Here is a 27,136-nt window from a genome sequence, read left to right as displayed (position 1 = left end):
ACTAAACTACTCAGTAATCTCCTCCGTGTAGACTGGGGATCAGCCTGATTAACTAAACTACTCAGTAATCTCCTCCATGTAGACTGGGGATCAGCCTGATTAACTAAACTACTCAGTGATCTCCTCCATGTAGACTGGGGATCAGCCTGATTAACTAAACTACTCAGTAATCTCCTCCATGAAGACTGGGGATCAGCCTGATTAACTAAACTACTCAGTAATCTCCTCCATGTAGACTGGGGATCAGCCTGATTAACTAAACTACTCAGTGATCTCCTCCATGTAGATTGGGGATCGGCCTGATTAACTAAACTACTCAGTAATCTCCTCCATGAAGACTGGGGATCAGCCTGATTAACTAAACTACTCAGTAATCTCCTCCATGTAGACTGGGGATCAGCCTGATTAACTAAACTACTCAGTAATCTCCTCCATGTAGACTGGGGATCAGCCTGATTAACTAAACTACTCAGTAATCTCCTCCATGTAGACTGGGGATCAGCCTGATTAACTAAACTACTCAGTAATCTCCTCCATGTAGACTGGGGATCAGCCTGATTAACTAAACTACTCAGTAATCTCCTCCATGTAGACTGGGGATCAGCCTGATTAACTAAACTACTCAGTAATCTCCTCCATGTAGACTGGGGATCAGCCTGATTAACTAAACTACTCAGTAATCTCCTCCATGTAGACTGGGGATCAGCCTGATTAACTAAACTACTCAGTAATCTCCTCCATGTAGACTGGGGATCAGCCTGATTAACTAAACTACTCAGTAATCTCCTCCATGTAGACTGGGGATCAGCCTGATTAACTAAACTACTCAGTAATCTCCTCCATGTAGACTGGGGATCAGCCTGATTAACTAAACTACTCAGTGATCTCCTCCATGTAGACTGGGGATAAGCCTGATTAACTAAACTACTCAGTAATCTCCTCCATGAAGACTGGGGATCAGCCTGATTAACTAAACTACTCAGTAATCTCCTGCGTGTAGACTGGGGATCAGCCTGATTAACTAAACTACTCAGTAATCTCCTCCATGTAGACTGGGGATCAGCCTGATTAACTAAACTACTCAGTGATCTCCTCCATGTAGACTGGGGATCAGCCTGATTAACTAAACTACTCAGTAATCTCCTCCATGTAGACTGGGGATCAGCCTGATTAACTAAACTACTCAGTGATCTCCTCCATGTAGACTGGGGATCAGCCTGATTAACTAAACTACTCAGTAATCTCCTCCATGTAGACTGGGGATCAGCCTGATTAACTAAACTACTCAGTGATCTCCTCCATGTAGACTGGGGATCAGCCTGATTAACTAAACTACTCAGTAATCTCCTCCATGTAGACTGGGGATCAGCCTGATTAACTAAACTACTCAGTAATCTCCTCCATGTAGACTGGGGATCAGCCTGATTAACTAAACTACTCAGTGATCTCCTCCATGTAGACTGGGGATCAGCCTGATTAACTAAACTACTCAGTGATCTCCTCCATGTAGACTGGGGATCAGCCTGATTAACTAAACTACACAGTAATCTCCTGCGTGTAGACTGGGGATCAGCCTGATTAACTAAACTACTCAGTAATCTCCTCCATGTAGACTGGGGATCAGCCTGATTAACTAAACTACTCAGTGATCTCCTCCATGTAGACTGGGGATCAGCCTGATTAACTAAACTACTCAGTAATCTCCTCCATGTAGACTGGGGATCAGCCTGATTAACTAAACTACTCAGTGATCTCCTCCATGTAGACTGGGGATCAGCCTGATTAACTAAACTACTCAGTAATCTCCTCCATGAAGACTGGGGATCAGCCTGATTAACTAAACTACTCAGTAATCTCCTCCATGTAGACTGGGGATCAGCCTGATTAACTAAACTACTCAGTGATCTCCTCCATGTAGATTGGGGATCGGTCTGATTAACTAAACTACTCAGTAATCTCCTCCATGAAGACTGGGGATCAGCCTGATTAACTAAACTACTCAGTAATCTCCTCCATGTAGACTGGGGATCAGCCTGATTAACTAAACTACTCAGTAATCTCCTCCATGTAGACTGGGGATCAGCCTGATTAACTAAACTACTCAGTAATCTCCTCCATGTAGACTGGGGATCAGCCTGATTAACTAAACTACTCAGTAATCTCCTCCATGTAGACTGGGGATCAGCCTGATTAACTAAACTACTCAGTAATCTCCTCCATGTAGACTGGGGATCAGCCTGATTAACTAAACTACTCAGTAATCTCCTCCATGTAGACTGGGGATCAGCCTGATTAACTAAACTACTCAGTAATCTCCTCCATGTAGACTGGGGATCAGCCTGATTAACTAAACTACTCAGTAATCTCCTCCATGTAGACTGGGGATCAGCCTGATTAACTAAACTACTCAGTAATCTCCTCCATGTAGACTGGGGATCAGCCTGATTAACTAAACTACTCAGTAATCTCCTCCATGTAGACTGGGGATCAGCCTGATTAACTAAACTACTCAGTGATCTCCTCCATGTAGACTGGGGATCAGCCTGATTAACTAAACTACTCAGTAATCTCCTCCATGAAGACTGGGGATCAGCCTGATTAACTAAACTACTCAGTAATCTCCTGCGTGTAGACTGGGGATCAGCCTGATTAACTAAACTACTCAGTAATCTCCTCCATGTAGACTGGGGATCAGCCTGATTAACTAAACTACTCAGTGATCTCCTCCATGTAGACTGGGGATCAGCCTGATTAACTAAACTACTCAGTAATCTCCTCCATGTAGACTGGGGATCAGCCTGATTAACTAAACTACTCAGTGATCTCCATGTAGACTGGGGATCAGCCTGATTAACTAAACTACTCAGTAATCTCCTCCATGTAGACTGGGGATCAGCCTGATTAACTAAACTACTCAGTGATCTCCTCCATGTAGACTGGGGATCAGCCTGATTAACTAAACTACTCAGTAATCTCCTCCATGTAGACTGGGGATCAGCCTGATTAACTAAACTACTCAGTAATCTCCTCCATGTAGACTGGGGATCAGCCTGATTAACTAAACTACTCAGTGATCTCCTCCATGTAGACTGGGGATCAGCCTGATTAACTAAACTACTCAGTGATCTCCTCCATGTAGACTGGGGATCAGCCTGATTAACTAAACTACACAGTAATCTCCTGCGTGTAGACTGGGGATCAGCCTGATTAACTAAACTACTCAGTAATCTCCTCCATGTAGACTGGGGATCAGCCTGATTAACTAAACTACTCAGTGATCTCCTCCATGTAGACTGGGGATCAGCCTGATTAACTAAACTACTCAGTAATCTCCTCCATGAAGACTGGGGATCAGCCTGATTAACTAAACTACTCAGTAATCTCCTCCATGTAGACTGGGGATCCGCCTGATTAACTAAACTACTCAGTGATCTCCTCCATGTAGATTGGGGATCAGCCTGATTAACTAAACTACTCAGTAATCTCCTCCATGAAGACTGGGGATCAGCCTGATTAACTAAACTACTCAGTAATCTCCTCCATGTAGACTGGGGATCAGCCTGATTAACTAAACTACTCAGTAATCTCCTCCATGTAGACTGGGGATCAGCCTGATTAACTAAACTACTCAGTAATCTCCTCCATGTAGACTGGGGATCAGCCTGATTAACTAAACTACTCAGTAATCTCCTCCATGTAGACTGGGGATCAGCCTGATTAACTAAACTACTCAGTAATCTCCTCCATGTAGACTGGGGATCAGCCTGATTAACTAAACTACTCAGTAATCTCCTCCATGTGGACTGGGGATCAGCCTGATTAACTAAACTACTCAGTAATCTCCTCCATGTAGACTGGGGATCAGCGTGATTAACTAAACTACTCAGTAATCTCCTCCATGTAGACTGGGGATCAGCCTGATTAACTAAACTACTCAGTAATCTCCTCCATGTAGACTGGGGATCAGCCTGATTAACTAAACTACTCAGTAATCTCCTCCATGAAGACTGGGGATCAGCCTGATTAACTAAACTACTCAGTAATCTCCTCCATGTAGACTGGGGATCAGCCTGATTAACTAAACTACTCAGTGATCTCCTCCATGTAGATTGGGGATCAGCCTGATTAACTAAACTACTCAGTAATCTCCTCCATGAAGACTGGGGATCAGCCTGATTAACTAAACTACTCAGTAATCTCCTCCATGTAGACTGGGGATCAGCCTGATTAACTAAACTACTCAGTAATCTCCTCCATGTAGACTGGGGATCAGCCTGATTAACTAAACTACTCAGTAATCTCCTCCATGTAGACTGGGGATCAGCCTGATTAACTAAACTACTCAGTAATCTCCTCCATGTAGACTGGGGATCAGCCTGATTAACTAAACTACTCAGTAATCTCCTCCATGTAGACTGGGGATCAGCCTGATTAACTAAACTACTCAGTAATCTCCTCCATGTAGACTGGGGATCAGCCTGATTAACTAAACTACTCAGTAATCTCCTCCATGTAGACTGGGGATCAGCCTGATTAACTAAACTACTCAGTAATCTCCTCCATGTAGACTGGGGATCAGCCTGATTAACTAAACTACTCAGTAATCTCCTCCATGTAGACTGGGGATCAGCCTGATTAACTAAACTACTCAGTAATCTCCTCCATGTAGACTGGGGATCAGCCTGATTAACTAAACTACTCAGTAATCTCCTCCATGTAGACTGGGGATCAGCCTGATTAACTAAACTACTCAGTAATCTCCTCCATGTAGACTGGGGATCAGCCTGATTAACTAAACTACTCAGTGATATCCTCCATGTAGACTGGGGATCAGCCTGATTAACTAAACTACTCAGTAATCTCCTCCATGAAGACTGGGGATCAGCCTGATTAACTAAACTACTCAGTAATCTCCTGCGTGTAGACTGGGGATCAGCCTGATTAACTAAACTACTCAGTAATCTCCTCCATGTAGACTGGGGATCAGCCTGATTAACTAAACTACTCAGTGATCTCCTCCATGTAGACTGGGGATCAGCCTGATTAACTAAACTACTCAGTAATCTCCTCCATGTAGACTGGGGATCAGCCTGATTAACTAAACTACTCAGTAATCTCCTCCATGTAGACTGGGGATCAGCCTGATTAACTAAACTACTCAGTGATCTCCTCCATGTAGACTGGGGATCAGCCTGATTAACTAAACTACTCAGTAATCTCCTCCATGTAGACTGGGGATCAGCCTGATTAACTAAACTACTCAGTGATCTCCTCCATGTAGACTGGGGATCAGCCTGATTAACTAAACTACTCAGTAATCTCCTCCATGTAGACTGGGGATCAGCCTGATTAACTAAACTACTCAGTAATCTCCTGCGTGTAGACTGGGGATCAGCCTGATTAACTAAACTACTCAGTAATCTCCTGCGTGTAGACTGGGGATCAGCCTGATTAACTAAACTACTCAGTAATCTCCTCCATGTAGACTGGGGATCAGCCTGATTAACTAAACTACTCAGTAATCTCCTCCATGTAGACTGGGGATCAGCCTGATTAACTAAACTACTCAGTAATCTCCTGCGTGTAGACTGGGGATCAGCCTGATTAACTAAACTACTCAGTAATCTCCTGCGTGTAGACTGGGGATCAGCCTGATTAACTAAACTACTCAGTAATCTCCTGCGTGTAGACTGGGGATCAGCCTGATTAACTAAACTACTCAGTAATCTCCTGCGTGTAGACTGGGGATCAGCCTGATTAACTAAACTACTCAGTAATCTCCTCCATGTAGACTGGGGATCAGCCTGATTAACTAAACTACTCAGTAATCTCCTCCATGTAGACTGGGGATCAGCCTGATTAACTAAACTACTCAGTGATCTCCTCCATGTAGACTGGGGATCAGCCTGATTAACTAAACTACTCAGTAATCTCCTCCATGTAGACTGGGGATCAGCCTGATTAACTAAACTACTCAGTAATCTCCTCCATGTAGACTGGGGATCAGCCTGATTAACTAAACTACTCAGTAATCTCCTCCATGTAGACTGGGGATCTGTCACGTTCTGACCTTTATTTCCTGTGTTTTGTATTTAGTTAGTATGGTCAGGGCGTGAGTTGGGTGGGCAGTCTGTTTGTTTTTCTATGTTTTGGTTATTTCTATGTTTCGGCCTAGTATGGTTCTCAATCAGAGGCAGGTGTCATTAGTTGTCTCTGATTGAGAATCATACTTAGGTGGCCTGGGTTTCACTGTGTGTTGGTGGGTGATTGTTCCTGTCTCTGTGTGTGCACCAGATAGGACTGTTTTTGAGTTTTCACATTTCTTGTTTTTGTTAGTTTGTTCATGTGTACCTTAATGTATTAAAAAGTACCATGGACAATTACCACGCCGCGTATTGGTCCTCTGATCCGTTTCGCCTCTCCTCTTCGGAAGAAGAGGAGGAAATTCATTACAGAATCACCCACCAAAATCGGACCAAGCGGCGTGGTAAAGGACAGCCACGACAGCAGCAGCAGCAGCAACAACAGCGGCCAGCATCAGAGCAGAATCTGGACTACACAACTTGGGAGGAGATAGATAGGTGGGCGGTCGACCCAGGGAGAGTGCCGGAGCCCGCCTGGGATTCGATGGAGCAATGCAAGGAAGGTTACAGGAGAATGAGGTTGGCGAAGCCAGCACGGCAGTGCGACAGGTACGAGAGGCAGCCCCAAAAATGTTTTGGGGGGGGGGCACACGAGGTGTGGTACTAAGCCAGGTAGCAGACCTGAGCTCACTCCTCGTGCTTATAATAAGCAGCGCATTACTGGTCATCCCTGACTGCTGGCTACGTCCCTTCCGTCTTCAAGAGAGCGAGAGTTGCACCCCTTCTGAAAAAACCTACACTCGATCCCTCCGATGTCAACAACTACAGACCAGTATCCCTTCTTTCTTTTCTCTCCAAAACTCTTGAACGTGCCGTCCTTGGCCAGCTCTCCCGCTATCTCTCTCAGAATGACCTTCTTGATCCAAATCAGTCAGGTTTCAAGACTAGTCATTCAACTGAGACTGCTCTTCTCTGTATCACGGAGGCGCTCCGCACTGCTAAAGCTAACTCTCTCTCCTCTGCTCTCATCCTTCTAGACCTATCGGCTGCCTTCGATACTGTGAACCATCAGATCCTCCTCTCCACCCTCTCCGAGTTGGGCATCTCCGGCGCGGCCCACGCTTGGATTGCGTCCTACCTGACAGGTCGCTCCTACCAGGTGGCGTGGCGAGAATCTGTCTCCTCACCACGCTCTCTCACCACTGGTGTCCCCCAGGGCTCTGTTCTAGGCCCTCTCCTATTCTCGCTATACACCAAGTCACTTGGCTCTGTCATAACCTCACATGGTCTCTCCTATCATTGCTATGCAGACGACACACAATTAATCTTCTCCTTTCCTCCTTCTGATGACCAGGTGGGGAATCGCATCTCTGCATGTCTGGCAGACATATCAGTGTGGATGACGGATCACCACCTCAAGCTGAACCTCGGCAAGACGGAGCTGCTCTTCCTCCCGGGGAAGGACTGCCCGTTCCATGATCTCGCCATCACGGTTGACAACTCCATTGTGTCCTCCTCCCAGAGCGCTAAGAACCTTGGCGTGATCCTGGACAACACCCTGTCGTTCTCAACTAACATCAAGGCGGTGGCCCGTTCCTGTAGGTTCATGCTCTACAACATCCGCAGAGTACGACCCTGCCTCACACAGGAAGCGGCGCAGGTCCTAATCCAGGCACTTGTCATCTCCCGTCTGGATTACTGCAACTCGCTGTTGGCTGGGCTCCCTGCCTGTGCCATTAAACCCCTACAACTCATCCAGAACGCCGCAGCCCGTCTGGTGTTCAACCTTCCCAAGTTCTCTCACGTCACCCCGCTCCTCCGCTCTCTCCACTGGCTTCCAGTTGAAGCTCGCATCCGCTACAAGACCATGGTGCTTGCCTACGGAGCTGTGAGGGGAACGGCACCTCAGTACCCCCAGGCTCTGATCAGGCCCTACACCCAAACAAGGGCACTGCGTTCATCCACCTCTGGCCTGCTCGCCTCCCTACCACTGAGGAAGTACAGTTCCCGCTCAGCCCAGTCAAAACTGTTCGCTGCTCTGGCTCCCCAATGGTGGAACACACTCCCTCACGACGCCAGGACAGCGGAGTCAATCACCACCTTCCGGAGACACCTGAAACCCCACCTCTTTAAGGAATACCTAGGATAGGATAAAGTAATCCTTCTCACCCCCCTTAAAAGATTTAGATGCACTATTGTAAAGTGGCTGTTCCACTGGATGTCATAAGGTGAATGCACCAATTTGTAAGTCGCTCTGGATAGGAGCGTCTGCTAAATGACTTAAATGTAATGTAATGTAAATGTCAGGCACCGTGTTATGCGGTTGAGCGCACGGTGTCGCCAGTGCGTGTCCATAGCCCGGTGCGCTATAGGGCAGCCCCCCGAAAGTGCCATGCGAGTGTGGGCATTGAGCCAGGGCGTATGGTGCCTGCTCAGCGGGTCTGGTCGCCGGTACGCAGTCTTGGTCCAGGTTATCCTGCGCCGGCTCTGCGTGCTGTGTCTCCGGGGCGCTGGGAGGGTGCAGTGCGTCCTCTGCCTGCGCTCCGCTCGTACCGGGCAACTGTGGGAGTGGAGCCTAGGGGAGAGGTGCGTGTAGTAAGCACTAGATCTCCCGTGCTTACCCACAGCCCGGTTCAACCTGTGCCTGCACTCTGGAGGGTCCGGGCTAGAGTAGTTGTCCAGCCTGGGGAAGTGGTGCCAAGGTTGCGCACCAGAGCTCCAGTGCTCCCTCACAGCCCGGTCTTTCAGGCTCCTCCTAACACCAAGCCTCCTGAAGGTCTCCCCAGCCTGGTGGTTCCTGTGGCAGCCCCACGCACCAGGCTGTCTCTCAGTCTCCTCCCTGCAGGTGCTCCCGCCTGTCCGGCGCCGCTGCCGGAGCGTCCCGCCTGTCCGGCGCCACTGCCGGAGCCTCCCGCCTGTCCGGCGCCGCTGCCGGAGCCTCCCGCCTGTCCGGCGCCGCTGCCGGAGCCTCCCGCCTGTCCGGCGCCGCTGCCGGAGCCTCCCGCCTGTCCGGCGCCGCTGCCGGAGCCTCCCGCCTGTCCGGCGCCGCTGCCGGAGCCTCCCGCCTGTCCGGCGCCGCTGCCGGAGCGTCCCGCCTGTCCGGCGCCGCTGCCGGAGCGTCCCGCCTGTCCGGCGCCGCTGCCGGAGCGTCCCGCCTGTCCGGCGCCGCAGCGTCCCGCCTGTCCGGCGCCGCTGCCGGAGCGTCCCGCCTGTCCGGCGCCACTGCCGGAGCCTCCCGCCTGTCCGGCGCCGCTGCCGGAGCCCCTCAGCCCAGAGGCGCCAGAGCCCCTCAGCCCAGAGGCGCCAGAGCCCCTCAGCCCAGAGGCGCCAGAGCCCCTCAGCCCAGAGGCGCCAGAGCCCCTCAGCCCAGAGGCGCCAGAGCCCCTGCCCCTCTGTCCCGAGCTGCCCCTCTGTCCAGTGGGGTCATTGAGAGGGGTTGCCATGGTGAGAAAGCCACGGAGGCGGACAATAAAGCGGACTAAGACAATGGTGAAGTGGGGTCCGCGTCCCGCGCCAGAACCGCCACCGCGGACAGACGCCCACCCAGACCCTCCCCTATAGGTCAAGGTTTTGCGGCCGGAGTCCGCACCTTTGGGGGGGGGGTACTGTCACGTTCTGACCTTTATTTCCTGTGTTTTGTATTTAGTTAGTATGGTCAGGGCGTGAGTTGGGTGGGCAGTCTATGTTTGTTTTTCTATGTTTTGGTTATTTCTATGTTTCGGCCTAGTATGGTTCTCAATCAGAGGCAGGTGTCATTAGTTGTCTCTGATTGAGAATCATACTTAGGTGGCCTGGGTTTCACTGTGTGTTGGTGGGTGATTGTTCCTGTCTCTGTGTGTGCACCAGATAGGACTGTTTTTGAGTTTTCACATTTCTTGTTTTTGTTAGTTTGTTCATGTGTACCTTAATGTATTAAAAAGTACCATGGACAATTACCACGCCGCGTATTGGTCCTCTGATCCGTTTCGCCTCTCCTCTTCGGAAGAAGAGGAGGAAATTCATTACAGGATCAGCCTGATTAACTAAACTACTCAGTAATCTCCTCCATGTAGACTGGGGATCAGCCTGATTAACTAAACTACTCAGTAATCTCCTGCATGTAGACTGGGGATCAGCCTGATTAACTAAACTACTCAGTAATCTCCTGCATGTAGTCTGGGGATCAGCCTGATTAACTAAACTACTCAGTATACTCCTCCATGTAGACTGGGGATCAGCCTGATTAACTAAACTACTCAGTATACTCCTCCATGTAGTCTAACACACGCATGTTTTTTCTTGTATACTTTGTATATAATGTCAAATTATAAATAACATGCTGTGTAACTGATTGAACAATCTGTTTTTTGGTACTTCTATTAGTGGTGTGATTTCCATATCAGCCCTTCTGGTCTTCCAACCTGAACACTGTTCATACCAGTTTTGCACTCGCATGTCTAGCGCCCCCAGTGGCCGGGTGTCCTGCTCGCCCTCCAGTGAATCCCCTGTGGTTTGGGACAGCGTGTGGCTGTCACAGATCCCGTTCGCTTCCTCCTCTGTGATGATGTCATAGGCCCCGTCGTCAGCCTTGACCCTGGGGTCCGACACTGCACAGGAAACAGTGTGATCAAACCAGTCATGTACTTGAACCATGTATGTGTGCATTAATAAAGCTTTTATAAAAGCTGCCTAAAGACAGAACAGGAGCAGGAAGTCACACCTATACCCATTCTATCCCAGGCAGTCATACATGTTTTACACATAGAAAAGCCATAGAGATCACATTATGTTTTTATGTACAGCAAATTGTGATCACCAAGGCTGTTGATACCAGGTTATATCTGTACTGTCTTCCAACCTGAACACTGATACCAGTTTATATCTGTACTGTCTTCCAACCTGAACACCAACCTGAACACTGTTGATACCAGGTTATATCTGTACTGTCTTCCAACCTGAACACTGATACCAGGTTATATCTGTACTGTCTTCCAACCTGAACACTGTTGATACCAGGTTATATCTGTACTGTCTTCCAACCTGAACACTGATACCAGTTTATATCTGTACTGTCTTCCAACCTGAACACCAACCTGAACACTGTTGATACCAGGTTATATCTGTTCTGTCTTCCAACCTGAACACTGTTGATACCAGGTTATATCTGTACTGTCTTCCAACCTGAACACTGTTGATACCAGGTTATATCTGTACTGTCTTCCAACCTGAACACTGATACCAGGTTATATCTGAACTGTCTTCCAACCTGAACACTGATACCAGTTTATATCTGTACTGTCTTCCAACCTGAACACTGTTGATACCAGGTTATATCTGTACTGTCTTCCAACCTGAACACTGATACCAGGTTATATCTGAACTGTCTTCCAACCTGAACACTGATACCAGGTTATATCTGTACTGTCTTCCAACCTGAACACTGTTGATACCAGGTTATATCTGTTCTGTCTTCCAACCTGAACACTGTTGATACCAGGTTATATCTGTACTGTCTTCCAACCTGAACACTGATACCAGGTTATATCTGTACTGTCTTCCAACCTGAACACCAACCTGAACACTGTTGATACCAGGTTATATCTGTTCTGTCTTCCAACCTGAACACTGTTGATACCAGGTTATATCTGTACTGTCTTCCAACCTGAACACTGTTGATACCAGGTTATATCTGTACTGTCTTCCAACCTGAACACTGATACCAGGTTATATCTGAACTGTCTTCCAACCTGAACACTGATACCAGTTTATATCTGTACTGTCTTCCAACCTGAACACTGATACCAGTTTATATCTGTACTGTCTTCCAACCTGAACACTGTTGATACCAGGTTATATCTGTACTGTCTTCCAACCTGAACACTGATACCAGGTTATATCTGAACTGTCTTCCAACCTGAACACTGATACCAGGTTATATCTGTACTGTCTTCCAACCTGAACACTGTTGATACCAGGTTATATCTGTTCTGTCTTCCAACCTGAACACTGTTGATACCAGGTTATATCTGTACTGTCTTCCAACCTGAACACTGATACCAGGTTATATCTGTACTGTCTTCCAACCTGAACACCAACCTGAACACTGTTGATACCAGGTTATATCTGTTCTGTCTTCCAACCTGAACACTGTTGATACCAGGTTATATCTGTACTGTCTTCCAACCTGAACACTGTTGATACCAGGTTATATCTGTACTGTCTTCCAACCTGAACACTGATACCAGGTTATATCTGAACTGTCTTCCAACCTGAACACTGATACCAGGTTATATCTGTACTGTCTTCCAACCTGAACACTGTTGATACCAGGTTATATCTGTTCTGTCTTCCAACCTGAACACTGATACCAGGTTATATCTGAACTGTCTTCCAACCTGAACACTGATACCAGGTTATATCTGTACTGTCTTCCAACCTGAACACTGTTGATACCAGGTTATATCTGTTCTGTCTTCCAACCTGAACACTGTTGATACCAGGTTATATCTGTACTGTCTTCCAACCTGAACACTGATGATACCAGGTTATATCTGTACTGTCTTCCAACCTGAACACTGATACCAGGTTATATCTGTACTGTCTTCCAACCTGAACACTGTTGATACCAGGTTATATCTGTACTGTCTTCCAACCTGAACACTGCTGATACCAGGTTATATCTGTACTGTCTTCCAACCTGAACACTGATACCAGGTTATATCTGAACTGTCTTCCAACCTGAACACTGATACCAGGTTATATCTGTACTGTCTTCCAACCTGAACACTGATACCAGGTTATATCTGTACTGTCTTCCAACCTGAACACTGTTGATACCAGTTTATATCTGAACTGTCTTCCAACCTGAACACTGTTGATACCAGGTTATATCTGTACTGTCTTCCAACCTGAACACTGTTGATACCAGGTTATATCTGTACTGTCTTCCAACCTGAACACTGTTGATACCAGTTTATATCTGAACTGTCTTCCAACCTGAACACTGTTGATACCAGGTTATATCTGTACTGTCTTCCAACCTGAACACTGTTGATACCAGGTTATATCTGTACTGTCTTCCAACCTGAACACTGATACCAGTTTATATCTGTACTGTCTTCCAACCTGAACACTGTTGATACCAGGTTATATCTGTACTGTCTTCCAACCTGAACACTGATGATACCAGGTTATATCTGTACTGTCTTCCAACCTGAACACTGATACCAGGTTATATCTGTACTGTCTTCCAACCTGAACACCAACCTGAACACTGTTGATACCAGGTTATATCTGTACTGTCTTCCAACCTGAACACTGCTGATACCAGGTTATATCTGTACTGTCTTCCAACCTGAACACTGTTGATACCAGTTTATATCTGTACTGTCTTCCAACCTGAACACCAACCTGAACACTGTTGATACCAGGTTATATCTGTACTGTCTTCCAACCTGAACACTGTTGATACCAGGTTATATCTGTACTGTCTTCCAACCTGAACACCAACCTGAACACTGCTGATACCAGGTTATATCTGTACTGTCTTCCAACCTGAACACTGCTGATACCAGGTTATATCTGTACTGTCTTCCAACCTGAACACTGCTGATACCAGGTTATATCTGTACTGTCTTCCAACCTGAACACCAACCTGAACACTGCTGATACCAGGTTATATCTGTACTGTCTTCCAACCTGAACACCAACCTGAACACTGTTGATACCAGGTTATATCTGTACTGTCTTCCAACCTGAACACTGCTGATACCAGGTTATATCTGTACTGTCTTCCAACCTGAACACTGTTGATACCAGTTTATATCTGTACTGTCTTCCAACCTGAACACCAACCTGAACACTGTTGATACCAGGTTATATCTGTACTGTCTTCCAACCTGAACACTGTTGATACCAGGTTATATCTGTACTGTCTTCCAACCTGAACACCAACCTGAACACTGCTGATACCAGGTTATATCTGTACTGTCTTCCAACCTGAACACTGCTGATACCAGGTTATATCTGTACTGTCTTCCAACCTGAACACTGCTGATACCAGGTTATATCTGTACTGTCTTCCAACCTGAACACCAACCTGAACACTGCTGATACCAGGTTATATCTGTACTGTCTTCCAACCTGAACACCAACCTGAACACTGCTGATACCAGGTTATATCTGTACTGTCTTCCAACCTGAACACTGCTGATACCAGGTTATATCTGTACTGTCTTCCAACCTGAACACTGATACCAGGTTATATCTGAACTGTCTTCCAACCTGAACACCAACCTGAACACTGTTGATACCAGGTTATATCTGTACTGTCTTCCAACCTGAACACCAACCTGAACACTGATACCAGTTTATATCTGTACTGTCTTCCAACCTGAACACTGTTGATACCAGTTTATATCTGTACTGTCTTCCAACCTGAACACCAACCTGAACACTGATACCAGGTTATATCTGTACTGTCTTCCAACCTGAACACTGCTGATACCAGGTTATATCTGTTCTGTCTTCCAACCTGAACACTGATACCAGGTTATATCTGTACTGTCTTCCAACCTGAACACTGCTGATACCAGGTTATATCTGTTCTGTCTTCCAACCTGAACACTGATACCAGTTTATATCTGTACTGTCTTCCAACCTGAACACTGATACCAGGTTATATCTGTTCTGTCCTCCAACCTGAACACTGTTGATACCAGTTTATATCTGAACTGTCTTCCAACCTGAACACCAACCTGAACACTGTTGATACCAGGTTATATCTGTACTGTCTTCCAACCTGAACACCAACCTGAACACTGTTGATACCAGTTTATATCTGTACTGTCTTCCAACCTGAACACTGTTGATACCAGTTTATATCTGAACTGTCTTCCAACCTGAACACCAACCTGAACACTGTTGATACCAGGTTATATCTGTACTGTCTTCCAACCTGAACACCAACCTGAACACTGTTGATACCAGTTTATATCTGTACTGTCTTCCAACCTGAACACCAACCTGAACACTGTTGATACCAGTTTATATCTGTACTGTCTTCCAACCTGAACACTGTTGATACCAGGTTATATCTGTACTGTCTTCCAACCTGAACACTGATACCAGTTTATATCTGTACTGTCTTCCAACCTGAACACTGTTGATACCAGGTTATATCTGTACTGTCTTCCAACCTGAACACCAACCTGAACACTGTTGATACCAGGTTATATCTGTACTGTCTTCCAACCTGAACACTGATACCAGGTTATATCTGTACTGTCTTTCACTTCTTTTATTAGATGAATAAATAAAACCTAATTGAGGAATGTTTTTACTTGTAATGACCTGTGTTCTGTTTAAACCCTGATTTAAACTGAGATTCAGTGATATAAGTGTCTTTATTCATATAACTACCTGATTCAGACTGATATGACAGTGTCTTTATTCATATAACTACCTGATTCAGACTGATATGACAGTGTCTTTATTCATATAACTACCTGATTCAGACTGATATGACAGTGTCTTTATCCATATAACTACCTGATTCAGACTGATATGACAGTGTCTTTATTCATATAACTACCTGATTCAGACTGATATGACAGTGTCTTTATTCATATAACTACCTGATTCAGACTGATATGACAGTGTCTTTATTCATATAACTACCTGATTCAGACTGATATGACAGTGTCTTTATTTATATAACTACCTGATTCAGACTGATATGACAGTGTCTTTATCCATATAACTACCTGATTCAGACTGATATGACAGTGTCTTTATTCCTATAACTACCTGATTCAGACTGATATGACAGTGTCTTTATTCATATAACTACCTGATTCAGACTGATATGACAGTGTCTTTATTCATATAACTACCTGATTCAGACTGATATGACAGTGTCTTTATTCATATAACTACCTGATTCAGACTGATATGACAGTGTCTTTATCCATATAACTACCTGATTCAGACTGATATGACAGTGTCTTTATTCATATTACCTGATTCAGACTGATATGACAGTGTCTTTATTCATATAACTACCTGATTCAGACTGATATGACAGTGTCTTTATTCATATAACTACCTGATTCAGACTGATATGACAGTGTCTTTATTCATATAACTACCTGATTCAGACTGATATGACAGTGTCTTTATTCCTATAACTACCTGATTCAGACTGATATGACAGTGTCTTTATTCATATAACTACCTGATTCAGACTGATATGACAGTGTCTTTATTCCTATAACTACCTGATTCAGTGATATGACAGTGTCTTTATTCATATAACTACCTGGTTCAGACTGATATGACAGTGTCTTTATTCATATAATAACTACCTGATTCAGACTGATATGACAGTGTCTTTATTCCTATAACTACCTGATTCAGACTGATATGACAGTGTCTTTATTCATATAACTACCTGATTCAGACTGATATGACAGTGTCTTTATTCATATAACTACCTGATTCAGACTGATATGACAGTGTCTTTATTCATATAACTACCTGATTCAGACTGATATGACAGTGTCTTTATTCATATAACTACCTGATTCAGACTGATATGACAGTGTCTTTATTCATATAACTACCTGATTCAGACTGATATGACAGTGTCTTTATTCATATAACTACCTGATTCAGACTGATATGACAGTGTCTTTATTCATATAACTACCTGATTCAGACTGATATGACAGTGTCTTTATTCATATAACTAACTACCTGATTCAGTGATATGACAGTGTCTTTATTCATATAACTACCTGATTCAGACTGATATGACAGTGTCTTTATTCATATAACTACCTGATTCAGACTGCGTTGTCCTCCAACTTCAACGGAGTTGAAGTTGTGTTCCCAGAATTCCACAGGATGGCGCCTATGCAGCATAAATGGACTGGTGAGACCTGAGTAATGTACCAGGGAATACACTATATAACCAGCAGTATGTGGACACACCTTCAAATCAGTGGAATCGGCTAATTCAGCCACACCTGTTTCTGACAGGAGTATAAAATCTAGCTGACAGCCATGCAATCTCCATAGACAAACATTGGCAGTAGAATGTCCCGTACTGAAGACTTTTAATGTGGCACCGTCATAGGATGCCACCTTTCCAACAAGTCAGTTCGTCACATTTCTGCCCTGCTATTGCTGTCCCCGGGCCAACTGTAAGTGCTGTTATTGTGAAGTGGGATAGTCAAGGAGCAACAACGGCTCAGCCGCGATGTGGTAGACCACACAAGCTCACAGAACGCTACTGCCGAGTGTCTACGGAGATTTCATGGCTGTGTGCTCGATTTCATACACATGTCAGCAACGGGTGTGGCTGAAATAGCCAACTCCGCTAAATTTGAAGGGGTGTCCACATACTTTTGTATATAAATATATAGAGTGTACCTTCACCTATCGTCCGCTTATTTGAGTACCTTATTTGGAATGATGTTGAGTCCACATGTTCAGACAGACAGGAAGTGGCTGATTAAATCACCTTTATTAAAAGATACAAGATGCTGGAATACCAACACTTTAGAATGCAGAAGTACTTTACACACAGGCCCAGGCTTGTGTCCAATATGGCCCCTTATTCACTATGTAGTGCACTACTTTACACACAGGCCCAGGCTTGTGTCCAATATGGCCCCTTATTCACTATATAGTGCACTACTTTACACACAGGCCCAGGCTTGTGTCCAATATGGCCCCTTATTCACTATATAGTGCACTACTTTACACACAGGACCAGGCTTGTGTCCAATATGGCCCCTTATTCACTATATAGTGCACTACTTTACACACAGGCCCAGGCTTGTGCCCAACCAAACTCACATATGTCCCCAATATGGCCCCTTATTCACTATCTAGTGCACTACTTTACACACAGGCCCAGGCTTGTGTCCAATATGGCCCCTTATTCACTATATAGTGCACTACTTTACACAGGACCAGGCTTGTGTCCAATATGGCCCTTATTCACTATATAGTGCACTACTTTACACACAGGACCAGGCTTGTGTCCAATATGTCCCCTTATTCACTATGTAGTACTACTTTACACACAGGCCCAGGCTTATAAAGGGAACAGAATGACTCTAGTGCACTATGGGTCCAGGTTAACACTATAAAGGGAATAGAATGACTATGGGTCCAGGTTAACACTCTATAAAGGGAATTGAATGACCTATGGGTCCAGGTTAACACTCTATAAAGGGAATACTTGACTCTACAGGCCCAGGTTAACAAACTCTATAAAGGCCACTTAATGACTATCTAGGTCCAGGTTAACACTCTATAAAGGCCCAGAATGACTCTTTGGGTCCAGGCCCTTTTCCCTATAAAGGGAACAGAATGACTTTAGACCATGGGTCCAGGTTATTCCTCTATAAAGGGGAACAGAATGACTCTATGGGTCCAGGTTAACACTCTATAAAGGGAACAGAATGACTCTCTATGGGTCCAGGTTAACACTCTATAAAGGGGAACAGAATGACTCTATGGGTCCAGGTTAACACTCTATAAAGGGAACAGAATGACTCTATGGGTCCAGGTTAACACTCTATAAAGGGAACAGAATGACTCTATGGGTCCAGGTTAACACTCTATAAAGGGAACAGAATGACTCTCTATGGGTCCAGGTTAACACTCTATAAAGGGAACAGAATGACTCTATGGGTCCAGGTTAACACTCTATAAAGGGAACAGAATGACTCTCTATGGGTCCAGGTTAACACTCTATAAAGGGAACAGAATGACTCTATGGGTCCAGGTTAACACTCTATAAAGGGAACAGAATGACTCTATGGGTCCAGGTTAACACTCTATAAAGGGAACAGAATGACTCTATGGGTCCAGGTTAACACTCTATAAAGGGAACAGAATGACTCTATGGGTCCAGGTTAACACTCTATAAAGGGGAACAGAATGACTCTATGGGTCCAGGTTAACACTCTATAAAGGGAACAGAATGACTCTATGGGTCCAGGTTAACACTCTATAAAGGGAACAGAATGACTCTCTATGGGTCCAGGTTAACACTCTATAAAGGGAACAGAATGACTCTATGGGTCCAGGTTAACACTCTATAAAGGGAACAGAATGACTCTCTATGGGTCCAGGTTAACACTCTATAAAGGGGAACAGAATGACTCTATGGGTCCAGGTTAACACTCTATAAAGGGGAACAGAATGACTCTATGGGTCCAGGTTAACACTCTATAAAGGGGAACAGAATGACTCTCTATGGGTCCAGGTTAACACTCTATAAAGGGAACAGAATGACTCTATGGGTCCAGGTTAACACTCTATAAAGGGGAACAGAATGACTCTCTATGGGTCCAGGTTAACACTCTATAAAGGGAACAGAATGACTCTCTATGGGTCCAGGTTAACACTCTATAAAGGGAATAGAATGACTCTCTATAGGTCCAGGTTAACACTCTATAAAGGGAACAGAATGACTCTCTATGGGTCCAGGTTAACACTCTATAAAGGGGATAGAATGACTCTCTATGGGTCCAGGTTAACACTCTATAAAGGGGAACAGAATGACTCTATGGGTCCAGGTTAACACTCTATAAAGGGGAACAGAATGACTCTATGGGTCCAGGTTAACACTCTATAAAGGGAACAGAATGACTCTCTATGGGTCCAGGTTAACACTCTATAAAGGGGAACAGAATGACTCTATGGGTCCAGGTTAACACTCTATAAAGGGAATAGAATGACTCTCTATGGGTCCAGGTTAACACTCTATAAAGGGGAACAGAATGACTCTCTATGGGTCCAGGTTAACACTCTATAAAGGGAACAGAATGACTATATGGGTCCAGGTTAACACTCTATAAAGGGGAACAGAATGACTCTCTATGGGTCCAGGTTAACACTCTATAAAGGGAATAGAATGACTCTCTATGGGTCCAGGTTAACACTCTATAAAGGGGAACAGAATGACTCTATGGGTCCAGGTTAACACTCTATAAAGGGGAACAGAATGACTCTCTATGGGTCCAGGTTAACACTCTATAAAGGGGAACAGAATGACTCTCTATGGGTCCAGGTTAACACTCTATAAAGGGGAACAGAATGACTCTATGGGTCCAGGTTAACACTCTATAAAGGGGAACAGAATGACTCTATGGGTCCAGGTTAACACTCTATAAAGGGGAACAGAATGACTCTCTATGGGTCCAGGTTAACACTCTATAAAGGGGAACAGAATGACTCTATGGGTCCAGGTTAACACTCTATAAAGGGAATAGAATGACTCTATGGGTCCAGGTTAACACTCTATAAAGGGGAACAGAATGACTCTCTATGGGTCCAGGTTAACACTCTATAAAGGGGAACAGAATGACTCTATGGGTCCAGGTTAACACTCTATAAAGGGGAACAGAATGACTCTATGGGTCCAGGTTAACACTCTATAAAGGGGAACAGAATGACTCTATGGGTCCAGGTTAACACTCTATAAAGGGGAACAGAATGACTCTATGGGTCCAGGTTAACACTCTATAAAGGGAACAGAATGACTCTATGGGTCCAGGTTAACACTCTATAAAGGGGAACAGAATGACTCTATGGGTCCAGGTTAACACTCTATAAAGGGGAACAGAATGACTCTCTATAGGTCCAGGTTAACACTCTATAAAGGGGAACAGAATGACTCTATGGGTCCAGGTTAACACTCTATAAAGGGAACAGAATGACTCTATGGGTCCAGGTTAACACTCTATAAAGGGGAACAGAATGACTCTCTATGGGTCCAGGTTAACACTCTATAAAGGGGAACAGAATGACTCTCTATGGGTCCAGGTTAACACTCTATAAAGGGAACAGAATGACTCTATGGGTCCAGGTTAACACTCTATAAAGGGGAACAGAATGACTCTATAGGTCCAGGTTAACACTCTATAAAGGGGAACAGAATGACTCTATGGGTCCAGGTTAACACTCTATAAAGGGGAACAGAATGACTCTATGGGTCCAGGTTAACACTCTATAAAGGGGAACAGAATGACTCTATGGGTCCAGGTTAACACTCTATAAAGGGGAACAGAATGACTCTATGGGTCCAGGTTAACACTCTATAAAGGGGAACAGAATGACTCTATGGGTCCAGGTTAACACTCTATAAAGGGGAACAGAATGACACTCTATAAAGGGGAACAGAATGACTCTATGGGTCCAGGTTAACACTCTATAAAGGGAACAGAATGACTCTCTATGGGTCCAGGTTAACACTCTATAAAGGGGAACAGAATGACTCTCTATGGGTCCAGGTTAACACTCTATAAAGGGAACAGAATGACTCTCTATAGGTCCAGGTTAACACTCTATAAAGGGAACAGAATGACTCTCTATAGGTCCAGGTTAACACTCTATAAAGGGAACAGAATGACTCTATGGGTCCAGGTTAACACTCTATAAAGGGAATAGAATGACTCTATGGGTCCAGGTTAACACTCTATAAAGGGGAACAGAATGACTCTCTATGGGTCCAGGTTAACACTCTATAAAGGGGAACAGAATGACTCTATGGGTCCAGGTTAACACTCTATAAAGGGGAACAGAATGACTCTATGGGTCCAGGTTAACACTCTATAAAGGGGAACAGAATGACTCTATGGGTCCAGGTTAACACTCTATAAAGGGGAACAGAATGACTCTATGGGTCCAGGTTAACACTCTATAAAGGGAACAGAATGACTCTATGGGTCCAGGTTAACACTCTATAAAGGGAACAGAATGACTCTCTATGGGTCCAGGTTAACACTCTATAAAGGGAACAGAATGACTCTCTATGGGTCCAGGTTAACACTCTATAAAGGGGAACAGAATGACTCTCTATGGGTCCAGGTTAACACTCTATAAAGGGAATAGAATGACTCTCTATAGGTCCAGGTTAACACTCTATAAGGGGAACAGAATGACTCTCTATGGGTCCAGGTTAACACTCTATAAAGGGAACAGAATGACTCTATAGGGTCCAGGTTAACACTCTATAAAGGGAACAGAATGACTCTATGGGTCCAGGTTAACACTCTATAAAGGGAACAGAATGACTCTCTATGGGTCCAGGTTAACACTCTATAAAGGGAACAGAATGACTCTATGGGTCCAGGTTAACACTCTATAAAGGGGAACAGAATGACTCTATGGGTCCAGGTTAACACTCTATAAAGGGGAACAGAATGACTCTATGGGTCCAGGTTAACACTCTATAAAGGGAACAGAATGACTCTATGGGTCCAGGTTAACACTCTATAAAGGGAACAGAATGACTCTATGGGTCCAGGTTAACACTCTATAAAGGGGAACAGAATGACTCTCTATGGGTCCAGGTTAACACTCTATAAAGGGAACAGAATGACTCTATGTCCAGGTTTGGAAACACAGCCACAGTAAATAACAAAGGTATTTTCTCAAAATCCCTGTAAATATCTGCGGTATCCAGGCCAACCCATTTCAATCTGCAGATTGGGTTTTTTCCATTTTCAAAATCACAAAGGGAACAGTAAAACAGTCTTTAAAGAAAGAAGAGATGTGAAACCATGCAACACTCAACAAGCCCAGTTACAGTTACTCCTGGGTTCACCACCATCAGTCATCATCATCATCATCATCATCAAAATCATCAATATCTGCATCATCATCATCATCATCATCATCATCATCATTTTATTTTCAAAATCACAACATCATCATCAAACATCATCATCATGATCATCAATATCAATATCAATATCATCACCACCATCATCAATATCATCATCATCATCATCATCATCATCATCATCATCATCATCATCATCATCATCATCATCATCATCATGATCATCAATATCAATATCAATATCATCATCATCATCATCATCAATATCATGATCATCATCATCAATATCATGATCATCATCATCATGATCATCAATATCAATATCAATATCATCATCATCATCATCATCAATATCATCATCATCATAATCATCAATATCATCATCATCATCACTTACAACACCATAAGACTTCACACAATAGTGACAAGGACGTTTTGACTTTTTTGGGGGGGAGGCAGAATCGATCAAATCTCGAAGACCTCAGGGGGGAGACCTCAGGGGGAGACAGAAGACCTCAGGGGGAAGACCTCATCCACTGAGTTTGACAGGACAAAATGGGTCACGTCGTAGATAGAACTGGGTTCTCTTCTGTTTCAGTAGTTCCTTACCACGTCGTAGATAGAACGGGGTTCTCTTCTGTTTCAGTAGTTCGTTACCACGAGTCCATCGCCCGAGTCCATCGCTGCCTTTAGGCCTCATGCTTGGTGTTAAAGGGGGACAGTGACCCCGAGCAACAGATATACACTACACTTCAGCAAACTAACCACTGGCACCAAACGCTAACCTGCTCCTCCCAGATCAGTGTCTAACCTGCTGCTCCCAGATCAGTGTCTAACCTGCTGCTCCCAGATCAGTGTCTAACCTGCTGCTCCCAGATCAGTGTCTAACCTGCTGCTCCCAGATCAGTGTCTAACCTGCTGCTCCCAGATCAGTGTCTGCTGCTCCCAGATCAGTGTCTAACCTGCTGCTCCCAGATCAGTGTCTAACCTGCTGCTCCCAGATCAGTGTCTAACCTGCTGCTCCCAGATCAGTGTCTGCTGCTCCCAGATCAGTGTCTAACCTGCTGCTCCCAGATCAGTGTCTAACCTGCTGCTCCCAGATCAGTGTCTGCTGCTCCCAGATCAGTGTCTAACCTGCTGCTCCCAGATCAGTGTCTAACCTGCTGCTCCCAGATCAGTGTCTAACCTGCTGCTCCCAGATCAGTGTCTAACCTGCTGCTCCCAGATCAGTGTCTAACCTGCTGCTCCCAGATCAGTGTCTAACCTGCTGCTCCCAGATCAGTGTCTAACCTGCTGCTCCCAGATCAGTGTCTAACCTGCTGCTCCCAGATCAGTGTCTAACCTGCTGCTCCCAGATCAGTGTGTGCCATCATTCCATTCATTGTCATGTTTGGATGCCAGGAAGTGGCAAGGAGTGACATGATGGTCCACGCATACTGATATACCCAGGAAGTAGCTAGGAGTGACATGCTGGTCCATACTGATATACCCAGGAAGTAGCTAGGAGTGACATGCTGGTCCATACTGATATACCCAGGAAGTAGCTAGGAGTGACATGCTGGTCCATACTGATATACCCAGGAAGTAGCTAGGAGTGACATGCTGGTCCATACTGATATACCCAGGAAGTAGCTAGGAGTGACATGCTGGTCCATACTGATATACCCAGGAAGTAGCTAGGAGTGACATGCTGGTCCATACTGATATACCCAGGAAGTAGCTAGGAGTGACATGCTGGTCCATACTGATATACCCAGGAAGTAGCTAGGAGTGACATGCTGGTCCATACTGTTATACCCAGGAAGTAGCTAGGAGTGACATGATGGTCCATACTGATATACCCAGGAAGTAGCTAGGAGTGACATGCTGGTCCATACTGATATATCCAGGAAGTAGCTAGGAGTGACATGATGGTCCATACTGATATACCCAGGAAGTAGCTAGGAGTGACATGCTGGTCCATACTGATATACCCAGGAAGTAGCTAGGAGTGACATGCTGGACCATACTGATATACCCAGGAAGTAGCTAGGAGTGACATGCTGGTCCATACTGATATACCCAGGAAGTAGCTAGGAGTGACATGCTGGTCCATACTGATATACCCAGGAAGTAGCTAGGAGTGACATGCTGGTCCATACTGATATACCCAGGCTAACCAATCACCATCGTAACATTCTAATTTACATTCTGACTGGAATAATCATGTCATGATACTTTGGGTGCTAACAGTGGCACCCAATACAGATACTAAACCTCCAACCCAGTTGACCCTCTACTGTACTGTATAGATACGTCTCAGGGTCACTAACCTGCCAGGGAGGTAAAGACACTGTGTAGGCTACTGCCGTTGGGCTGTATTCTGTAGCGACGACTACAGAACATATTGTACACATCACAATCACATGTTCTTCATCATAGCCAGACAACAGGCTTCCTCAGGATGTTTACATGATGTTTAATGGAAGATGGTTGATACATGGTGAATGGCGTTATCTTTTTATAGAGCAACTCTCTCAATAGGCAAAGAGGCAGACATTTTGGGGAAATGACATTCAAGAAGCATTGAAAAAATAGAGCAACTATAAAAGGACAAACCTGAGAAAACAACAGTTGTCTGTTGATATGTTACCATGGTAACACTCCCCCAGACAGCGTGAAGTTGATATGTTACCATGGTAACACTCCCCCAGACAGCGTGAAGCCATGTTGTTTTACATGGATCCAATAACAGCTCAGGTGTGTCAACTATAACAGAGACAGGAGGCAACTGAAAGACACAGTAACAGAAATGAGATTCTAGATGTAGAACTTAGAAGATGGTCATTCTAGAACTATAACTTAGAAGATGGTCATTCTAGAACTATAACTTAGAAGATGGTCATTCTAGATGTAGGACTTAGAAGATGGTCATTCTAGAACTATAACTTAGAAGATGGTCATTCTAGATGTAGGACTTAGAAGATGGTCATTCTAGATGTAGGACTTAGAAGATGGTCATTCTAGATGTAGGACTTAGAAGATGGTCATTCTAGATCTAGAACTTAGAAGATGGTCATTCTAGATGTAGGACTTAGAAGATGGTCATTCTAGATGTAGGACTTAGAAGATGGTCATTCTAGATGTAGAACTTAGAAGATGGTCATTCTAGAACTATAACTTAGAAGATGGTCATTCTAGATCTAGAACTTAGAAGATGGTCATTCTAGAACTAGAACTTAGAAGATGGTCATTCTAGATGTAGGACTTAGAAGATGGTCATTCTAGATGTAGGACTTAGAAGATGGTCATTCTAGATGTAGGACTTAGAAGATGGTCATTCTAGAACTATAACTTAGAAGATGGTCATTCTAGATGTAGGACTTAGAAGATGGTCATTCTAGATGTAGGACTTAGAAGATGGTCATTCTAGATGTAGAACTTAGAAGATGGTCATTCTAGAACTATAACTTAGAAGATGGTCATTCTAGATCTAGAACTTAGAAGATGGTCATTCTAGAACTATAACTTAGAAGATGGTCATTCTAGATCTAGAACTTAGAAGATGGTCATTCTAGATGTAGGACTTAGAAGATGGTCATTCTAGATGTAGAACTTAGAAGATGGTCATTCTAGATGTAGAACTTAGAAGATGGTCATTCTAGAACTATAACTTAGAAGATGGTCATTCTAGAACTATAACTTAGAAGATGGTCATTCTAGATCTAGAACTTAGAAGATGGTCATTCTAGAACTATAACTTAGAAGATGGTCATTCTAGATGTAGGACTTAGAAGATGGTCATTCTAGATGTAGGACTTAGAAGATGGTCATTCTAGAACTATAACTTAGAAGATGGTCATTCTAGATGTAGGACTTAGAAGATGGTCATTCTAGATGTAGAACTTAGAAGATGGTCATTCTAGAACTATAACTTAGAAGATGGTCATTCTAGAACTAGAACTTAGAAGATGGTCATTCTAGATCTAGAACTTAGAAGATGGTCATTCTAGAACTATAACTTAGAAGATGGTCATTCTAGATGTAGGACTTAGAAGATGGTCATTCTAGATGTAGGACTTAGAAGATGGTCATTCTAGATGTAGAACTTAGAAGATGGTCATTCTAGAACTATAACTTAGAAGATGGTCATTCTAGATCTAGAACTTAGAAGATGGTCATTCTAGATGTAGGACTTAGAAGATGGTCATTCTAGATGTAGAACTTAGAAGATGGTCATTCTAGAACTATAACTTAGAAGATGGTCATTCTAGAACTATAACTTAGAAGATGGTCATTCTAGATGTAGAACTTAGAAGATGGTCATTCTAGAACTATAACTTAGAAGATGGTCATTCTAGAACTATAACTTAGAAGATGGTCATTCTAGAACTATAACTTAGAAGATGGTCATTCTAGAACTATAACTTAGAAGATGGTCATTCTAGAA

General features: G+C 44.1%; 4 long non-coding RNA genes across 44 annotated transcripts; 2 read left to right on the top strand and 2 right to left on the bottom strand.

The window, feature by feature from the left end:
* Positions 1-11,114: 11,114 nt before the first annotated feature.
* Positions 11,115-14,813, top strand: LOC127922430 (uncharacterized). The gene is made up of 8 exons (XR_008111313.1): positions 11,115-11,175; positions 11,346-11,430; positions 11,516-11,744; positions 11,827-11,911; positions 12,393-12,433; positions 12,903-13,492; positions 14,431-14,527; positions 14,783-14,813. It is a non-coding gene; the product is annotated as an uncharacterized LOC127922430 (long non-coding RNA).
* Positions 11,138-15,291, bottom strand: LOC127922429 (uncharacterized). Its single transcript, XR_008111312.1, has 8 exons — positions 15,260-15,291; positions 14,807-15,130; positions 14,596-14,721; positions 13,147-13,187; positions 11,977-12,202; positions 11,810-11,891; positions 11,584-11,680; positions 11,138-11,199 (listed from the first exon to the last, which is right to left on the bottom strand). It is a non-coding gene; the product is annotated as an uncharacterized LOC127922429 (long non-coding RNA).
* Positions 15,292-18,480: 3,189 nt separating this feature from the next.
* LOC127922431 (uncharacterized) lies at positions 18,481-22,471 on the top strand. 39 transcript variants are annotated; one of them, XR_008111337.1, is made up of 13 exons: positions 18,481-18,599; positions 18,686-18,861; positions 18,991-19,034; positions 19,078-19,165; positions 19,299-19,433; positions 19,614-19,881; positions 19,971-20,195; positions 20,240-20,329; positions 20,419-20,594; positions 20,638-21,213; positions 21,283-21,373; positions 21,464-22,040; positions 22,085-22,465. It is a non-coding gene; the product is annotated as an uncharacterized LOC127922431 (long non-coding RNA). The 39 variants fall into 39 exon arrangements; XR_008111338.1 differs by lacking the exon at positions 19,078-19,165 and adding an exon at positions 19,524-19,568 and having other exon boundaries at positions 18,991-19,077; positions 19,299-19,387; positions 19,658-19,881; XR_008111334.1 differs by adding an exon at positions 19,524-19,568 and having other exon boundaries at positions 18,991-19,165; positions 19,299-19,387; positions 19,658-19,881.
* Positions 22,472-23,381: 910 nt separating this feature from the next.
* Positions 23,382-27,136, bottom strand: LOC127922432 (uncharacterized). Of its 3 annotated transcripts, none has more exons than XR_008111366.1 (3): positions 23,769-27,136; positions 23,670-23,721; positions 23,382-23,622 (listed from the first exon to the last, which is right to left on the bottom strand). It is a non-coding gene; the product is annotated as an uncharacterized LOC127922432 (long non-coding RNA). The 3 variants fall into 3 exon arrangements; XR_008111364.1 differs by having other exon boundaries at positions 23,670-23,742; positions 23,795-27,136; XR_008111365.1 differs by lacking the exon at positions 23,670-23,721 and having other exon boundaries at positions 23,382-23,643; positions 23,722-23,794; positions 23,842-27,136.

The sequence above is a fragment of the Oncorhynchus keta genome, unplaced genomic scaffold, assembly GCF_023373465.1.
Source record: "Oncorhynchus keta strain PuntledgeMale-10-30-2019 unplaced genomic scaffold, Oket_V2 Un_contig_25658_pilon_pilon, whole genome shotgun sequence".
NCBI lineage: Eukaryota > Metazoa > Chordata > Actinopteri > Salmoniformes > Salmonidae > Oncorhynchus > Oncorhynchus keta.
The sequence above is the reverse complement of the archived record's forward strand: the minus strand, read 5'-3'. Positions and strand labels throughout refer to the sequence as shown.